Source organism: Schistocerca serialis, chromosome 3 (genome assembly GCF_023864345.2).
Source record: "Schistocerca serialis cubense isolate TAMUIC-IGC-003099 chromosome 3, iqSchSeri2.2, whole genome shotgun sequence".
Taxonomy (NCBI): domain Eukaryota; kingdom Metazoa; phylum Arthropoda; class Insecta; order Orthoptera; family Acrididae; genus Schistocerca; species Schistocerca serialis.
The window spans coordinates 903,773,565-903,781,591 of NC_064640.1; the positions used below are offsets into that span (position 1 = coordinate 903,773,565).

The 8,027-nt window shown below is 38.8% G+C and overlaps 1 non-coding gene across 1 annotated transcript; it reads right to left on the reverse strand.

Annotated features, from left to right (window-relative positions):
• Window positions 1-7,195: 7,195 nt before the first annotated feature.
• Window positions 7,196-7,270, reverse strand: Trnat-ugu (transfer RNA threonine (anticodon UGU)). The gene has a single exon. It is a non-coding gene; the product is annotated as a tRNA-Thr (tRNA).
• Between the last annotated feature and the right edge of the window lie 757 nt (window positions 7,271-8,027).

Below are 8,027 nucleotides of genomic sequence, written 5' to 3' on the forward strand. Positions count from 1 at the left end.
TTTTGTTCAAATCCTTATTTGAAGGTCCTAAATGTCAGTTTAAATGGTAGGTTGCTATGTAAGGCATGCCCACTTGTTTCTCTGTGACAGCTCTTCTTTGAGATGATAAGCCTAGGGACATTTTTGCCCGTTGCTTTGAGCTTTCACCTATTGAATACATTTTTTCTTGTCTCGTAGTCAGTTGTTTGCTACAGTAATAACGTGTCAGGGGTGTTTTTCGTTTCTGAACAAAACAAATGCCAAGATCTACCCACAAAGTTTTCGAGAGAAGTTGTAGAAGACTTGCAAGAAATAAAATAGTAAATATCATGAAACAAATGTTATGTTTTAGTACAGCATGCGTACTATTGGAAAGGAAGGAAAAGCTTTACGAGCCATCTAAAAAATTTAAAAAAAACTTTACTGTGCACTGCTTGCAAATAAACGGCAGAGAAATATATTACACATGCAGTGAAAGAAACTATGAATTTAAATGGGTGCATGTATGTCGTTAAGTGCAATACAACTTTAAATTTTCTGTAACTTTTCTAACTAAATGTACCTTTCCTCTCAAACCATTTATCCCAGAACCATGGAATTCTAGCGGTCAGTTGTCTAACTCGAGGGCATGAAGTAATATTTTTTAATGATTCATAGCTGTATTATAAAGAACACTGTGGGCTTTTTATTTTTGAAATTTTCCCTCAAAACGTGTCTTTCTAAATTTTTCCAAAATTACACTATTAATATATTATTCATGAAAAATAGTCAGCTTGTTGGAAAATAGTGGCGATGCATATAAGAAATGTTCTGTGTTTTACCGTTAATATAACACAGCTTGAGATAAGGGACATGGAAATAGATCAATTTAACATGGTGACGATAGAAGATACGTACTCCCCGCGAAATTTGTCTTTAAAAACAAATGAATATTTTCAAATCAACAGCTCATTTCATGAAGTCATTACTAGAAACGTGAATAATCTCCACAAAACTTTGGAAGTTAATTACTTTGGTGCAAGAAAGTCTCCATCATTCAGGAAAACGAATTTTTCAATAACTTGCCAGCAGCCATAAAAAGCTTTACTACTGATAAATTTCAGTTTATGAGGAGCCTAAAGGATTTATTGCTAACCATCTCCTCCGACCCCATTAATGAAGTGAATTTTTTAGAAGAAGTAGTGTGCGCGCGATTGAGAGAGAGAGAGAGAGAGAGAGAGAGAGTGTGAGAGGGGGGGGGGGGTCAAATAATGCAAGTACAATCAAAAGTTCGTCTAAATTTTCATTCCACATGCCATGTCCATGATCACTCCACTTGCAATCAGTGGAAGATAAATTAGCATATTAGTTTCCCATTGAGTATCTCCTCATTATGGATCAATTATATCAGAAAGTACATATAATCCAACCTAACCCTCTTGTCTGTCCCACTTCTGTTGAAGGTTACATATCAGACAAATACCTTCATATTGTTGTTTTTGTGGTCTTCAGTATAGAGACTGGTTTGATGCAGCTCTCCATGCTACTAAATCATGTGCATCTCCCAATACCCACTGCAACGTACATCCTTCTGAATCTACTTACCGTATTCATCTCTTGGTCTCCCTCTTCGATTTTTAACCTACATGTTGCCCTCAAATACTACATTGGTCATTCCTTGATGCCTCAGAATATGTCCTACCAACCGATCCCTTCTTCTAGTCAAGTTGTGCCACAAATTTCTCTTCTCCCCAATTCTATTCAATACCTCGTCATTAGTTATGTGATCTACCCATCAGATCTTCAGCATTCTTCTGTAGCACCACATTTCTAAAGCTTCTATTCCCTTCTTGTACAAACTCTTTATCGTCCTTGATTCACTTCCATACATGGCTACACTCCATACAAATACTATGAGAAAAGACTTCCTGATACCTAAAGCTATACTCGATGTTAACAAATTTTTCTTCTTCAGAAACACTTTCCTTGCCATTGCCAGTCTACATTTTATATCCTCTCTACTTCGACCTTCATCAGTTGTTTTGCTATCCAAATGGCAGAACTCCTTTACTACTTTAAGTGTCTCATTTCCTAATCTAATTCCCTCAGCATCACCGAATGTAATTCGACTACATTCCATTATATTCGTTTTGCTTTTATTGATGCTCATCTTATATCATCCTTTCAGGACACTTCATTCCGTTCAGCTGCTCTTCCAGGTCCTTCGTTGTCTCTGACAGAATTACGTCATCAGTGAACCTCGAGGTTTTAATTTCTTCTCCATGGATTTTAATTCCTACTCCGAATTTTTCATTTGTTCCCTTTACTGCTTGCTCAAAAACAGATTGAATAACAACAAGGATAGACTACAACCCAGTCTCACTCCCTTCCCAACCACTGCTTCCCTTTCATGTCGCTCGACTCTTATAACTGCCATCTGGTTTCTGTACAAATTGTAAATAGCCTTTCGCTCCCTGTATTTTATCCCTGCCACCTTCAGGATTTGAAAGAGTATTCCACTTAACATTGTCAAAAGCTTTCTCTAAGTTTACAAATGCTCGAAATTTAGGTTTGAACTTCCCTAATCTATCTTCTAAGATAAGTCGTAGGGTCAGCATTGCCTCACGCATTCCAGTAGTTCTATGGAATCCAAACTGGCCTTCCCCGAAGTCGGCTTCTACCAGTCTTTCATTTCGTCTGTACAAAATTCGTGTTAGTATTCTGCAGCCATGGCTTATTAAACTGGTAATTTTAACATCTGTCAACACCTGCTTTCTTTGGGATTGGAATTATTATATTCTTCTTGAAGTCTGAGGGTATTTCACCTGTCTCATACATCTTGCTCACCACCAGATGGTAGAGTTTTGTCAGGACCAGCTCTCCCAAGGCCGTCAGTAGTTCTAAGGGAATGTTGTCTATTCCCAGGGCCTTGTTTCGACTCAAGTCTTTCAGTGCTCTGTCAAACTTTTCACGCAGTATCATATCTCCCATTTCATCTTCATCTACAGTCTCTTCCATTTCCATAATATTGTCCTCAATTACATCGCCCTTGTATAGACCCTCTATATACTCCTTCCACCTTTCTGCTTTCCCTTCTTTCCTTAGAACTGGCTTTCCATCTGAGCTCTTGATATGCATACAAGTGGATCTCATTTCTCCAAAGGTCTCTTTAATTTTCCTGTGGGCAGTATCTATGTTACCCCTAGTGATATGAGCCTCTACATCCTTACATTTGTCCTCTTAGCCATCCCTGCTTAGCCATTTTGCACTTCCTATCGATCTCATTTTTGAGACGTTTGTATTTCTTTTTGCTTGCTTCATTTAATGCATTTTTATATTTTCTCCTTTCATCAATTAAATTCAGTATCTCTTCTGTTACCCAAGGATTTCTACTAGCCCACGTCTTTTTACCTACTTGATGCTCTGCTGCCTTCACAATTTCTTCCTTCAAAGCTACCCATTCTTCTACTACTGTATTTCTTTCCCCCATTCCTGTCAATCGTTTCCTAATGCTCTCCCTGAAACTCTCTAAAACCTCTAGTTCTGTCAGTTTATCCATGTCCCATCTCCTTAAATTCCCACCTTTCTGCATTTCTTCAGTTTTAATCTACAGTTCATAACCAATAGGTTGTGCTCGGAGTCCACATCTGCCCCTGGAAATGTCTTGCAATTTAAAACCTGGTTCCTAAATGTCTGTCCTACCATTATACAATCTATCTGAAATATTTCAGTATCTCCAGGTCTCTTCCACGTATACAACATTCTTTCATGACTCTTGAACCAAGTGTTAGCTATGATGAAGTTATGCTCTGTACAAAATTCTACCAGGCGGCTTCCTCTTTCATTTCTTAACCCCATTCCATATTCACCTACTACATTCCCTTCTCTTCCTTTTCCTACTATCGAATTCCAGTCACCCATGACTATTAAATTGTCGCCCTTCACTACCTGAATAATTTCTTTTATCTCATCACACATTTCATCAATATCTTTGTCTTCTGCGGAGCTAGTTGGCATATAAACTTGCACTACTGTGGTAGGCGTGGGCTTCGTGTCTTTCTTGGCCACAATAATGCGTTTACTATGCTGTTTGTAGTAGCTTACCCGCATCCCTATTTTTTTATTCATCATTAGATCTACTCGTGAATTACCTTAATATTAGCCTTCCTAATACTTAAAACTATATTCGATGTCAACAATGACGCCGGTGGGCAGACTAACATGAAATTACTGACCGTCGAGAAAGTCACGAATACATCCGACAAGCTGATGGGCCCTTCACAGGAAGAGGTTTTTCGCCGCAAACGCGGAAAACTGAAATCCGGCAAATGAGTAAAAAATATATATTCACTGACAATAAATTAGTATACATACACAACATACACCACAAGTCTGGTATTTCTCTATTACGTAATAGTTTTTGTGATTGTATCTTGCAGCTTTAACTTTTTTTAATTAAAAGAGATTTTAAAAGGACCCAAAGAACGTTTTGGACTACGCTACAAATCGTTCTGTTAGCACAGTCTTTACTTCGTAATCACTTTCGTTGAGTTCGGCGACTCTCAACCAAAATCTCCAACCTAACCGAGACAATGCGTTACATCACACTCGAACGAAGTAATTTTATATGGATAAGGATCTCCATGACCTGTCTACGTCTAATATAAAAAATCTCCGAACCATTCTCCTCAAATAGATCGCAATCTTCACTTGACCTTTTAACTGTTACCATTTCAGAATTAAAAACCAAATTCAAAGAAAATTTGGCTACCGATCACAAAACTAGAAAAATAAAAATAATAATAGTGAGAACGTGAAACAGGTTAGCAAAAACCATAAACAGTAGATTCTACAGAAATGAAAAGTGAGAAAGGGAATTATTAATATTATCGACCGTTTACGAAGTCTAGGCTACGAAAGGGATGAAACCACAAATCGATTAACTATGTTTTAAGATTAAATATAAACAAGAATTACAGAAAAATATATCGAAGCTATATTATGAAAAATTGCTAAATGTGGAGATAAATTGTGTCCTTCAGTATTAAATGAGTTTGTGCCCCTAGTACGGATAAAACAGTAGGGCTATCTGCAGCATCAGAAGAAACTTCGGATATGTGTTTCATATTTCATCGAAGCCTGCAGTCTATAAATAAACAAAAAATCACTAAAGGGAAATTACCTACGAATAAGTTTTTGGTAAAGAAACACAGGGCACAAATACGTATGTAGCCTTAATACGCACTACAACTGTGTTTGAAAATCGCTATAGTTGCCTTGGACTAACGACGAGCAAATATCAATATAACCTGTACAGCCTGTACGCTTTCCAAAGCTGTTATCCATGAAAAAGCGAAACGGCGTATCGTTAACAAAATACAATTTGACTCCGAAACAATTACATTAGCTGACAATGGGCACTGACTTTAGTCAATGGGCACTGTTGAAAATTTGTGCCAGACGAGGATTAGCGCCCGAGTCCCCTGGTTACTAGGGAGAGGCAATGATCACTGTGTCCGAATTACGCAGTGGTCAACATAATTGCACGAAATGCCCAAGCATGCCGTCCGCAGAACCAAATTACCAATTCCTCCACAGACCGCGAATGTAGTGCTCCTTGTACATTATCATCCTCGCCTTAATTATACAGTATACGCCCAAAAAAACAGACACCGAATATTACAAACTTGGCCTTACGAACATTGCAGACGCCGTCTATGTAACACACGTCACACTTCAAAGAATTTACAAATTCTTTGCATTGTTTACTATAGACCACGAATCAAGTAACGTAAATAAAAGCACTGCGTCTATTGCGATCATGATTCAGAGTTTTAAAAAAAACTAAGAAGTCGCCTTCATATTACAGTTTCTGCCGAAAGAGGAGAACCATTATTTTTCCACAAACGGAAATATAGTTAAAATTACGCTTCTATTTCGGCTAGTTTCGGCGGTACTAAAATTTCTAGTGAAAGTTACACAGCGGGCTCCCCCCCCACCAGAAACGTAGTTTTCGTGGCTGTTGTGCAACTTTTGTACACAGCTAGAGAAAGTGTGTTAAATAAGGTGCGGACGGAAACACTAGGCTACTCTACAGGGCAATTCTTCTCGCGAACGTACAGCGTCTCCGAAAAAAATCTCGTGACTATATTCCGGCGTTACGGCCAGGTTCTCATTCAATTGAGCAAAAAATGGTACATTAGGAATTTTTTTTTTTGAGACAGTAAAAATACATTCGAAGGATCTGTTTGGGAATTACGAGTGATCATACTATGAGCTTTATTTTAGATTTTCAGTAAAAAAAAAAAAGAACAAAATGGCGCCCGTAATTGATCAAGGGCCTGCGAATCTGAAGTACGCAGACTGCATGCAGTGTTGCCTCTCAGATGTTACCTGAAATCAAAAATGGATAACATCAGTCGATATTACATAAAATTTATGCAAATTCGAACTTTGAGTTCGATTTTTTGGGGGTTTGTTTCACTCCTTATGCCTTCACAAAAATTGGTCAATATTAATCAATGTCATATATTATAGGTATAAGCTCCTAAGAAAAATGTTTACTGTTCTGGGTCAGAGGTAGAAGTTAAGAGATTGAACTATTTTTAGATAATGCTGCATGCCGTTCTGAGAAAATCGTTTCTCGAAAACAAAACAAAAAAGTTCAACTTTAGGGAAAACTTTCAGTTATATTATTACTTCGATATGCATGAACTAAGTGTTACAGATATTTTTTTAATGTCGCTGAACACGAATTTGCCATCCGTATTGGATTAGCCGTTTTGAATATTGAAAATCTATCTTCAAAGGATTATGTTTTGACCAATTTTTACCAAATATGTATTTTCGTTATTTACGTTTAGTGTGCAATTCAAGGAGTACTTATCAACCCTGCCTCTAGCTCGAATTGTTCCTAGATAGCAATTCCCTGTTCTTCTTGGCAGGAAAAGCCGATCTGTCTAAGCTGGATATGCAGCACTCGGCAGCCTGCACTCGATATTCGTCCGTATTGTCGGCGAGTATGTTTGCATGCATTCTGCAGTATGAATCATTTTGTGCACGTGCGTCACGGGACGAGCTTTCATCTACATCTACATCTATATGGATACCCTGCAAATCACATTTAAGTGCCTGGCAAAGGGATCATCGAATTACCTTCACAATTGAAAATTAATTGAAACCCTCAGCTGTCGACAGCTGTTGTTGATACACTTCGATGGGGACAGCTGAAAATGTGTGCCCCGACCGGGACTCGAACCCGGGATCTCCTGCTTACATGGCAGACACTCAATCCATCTGAGCCACCGAGGGCACAAATGAATAGCATAGCACACGACTGCAGGGATTTATCCCTTGCACGCTTCCCGTGAGACTCACATTCCCAACTGTCCACAATCCACGTACGTAATGTACGTAATAGGTATTTGCCCATCCACTCATTACTGGCGCACACTAAGGTGACGATTCCCGTAAGAATACGGGAAACCTGTGCGCATTCGAACAGACGAAGGGTAATGGCTGGGTAGCGTTTAACCATATATATGAAGATAGTAACTGTTCTCGAAAGAACAGGCGCCACTCATGACCGAGCAGCTTCTCTAGAATACATGATAGACCGGCCGCTGTGGCCGAGCGGTTCTAGGCGCTTCAGTCGGGAACCGCGGGACCGGTACGGTCGCAGGTTCAAACCCTACCTCGGGCATGGATGTGTGTGATGTCCTTAGGTAAGTTAAGTTTAAGTCGTTTTAAGTTCTAGGGGACTGATGACCTCAGATGTTAAGTCCCATAGTGCATAGAGCCATTTGAACCAATAAATGATTAATTAATTGAAACCCTCGGCTGCCGACAGGTGTTGTTGATATACCTCGATGGGGACAGCTGAAAATGTGTGCCACGAGGTATATCAACAACAACAGTTGGCAGCTGAGGTTATCAATTCGATATATCGAAATAAACCGATATCTCGAAATTAATCGAAATTTCGAAATATAACAATACTCGAAATATATCGATACATAACTATACTTCGATATATATTATGCCGATATACCGAATATGTAGACAACGCG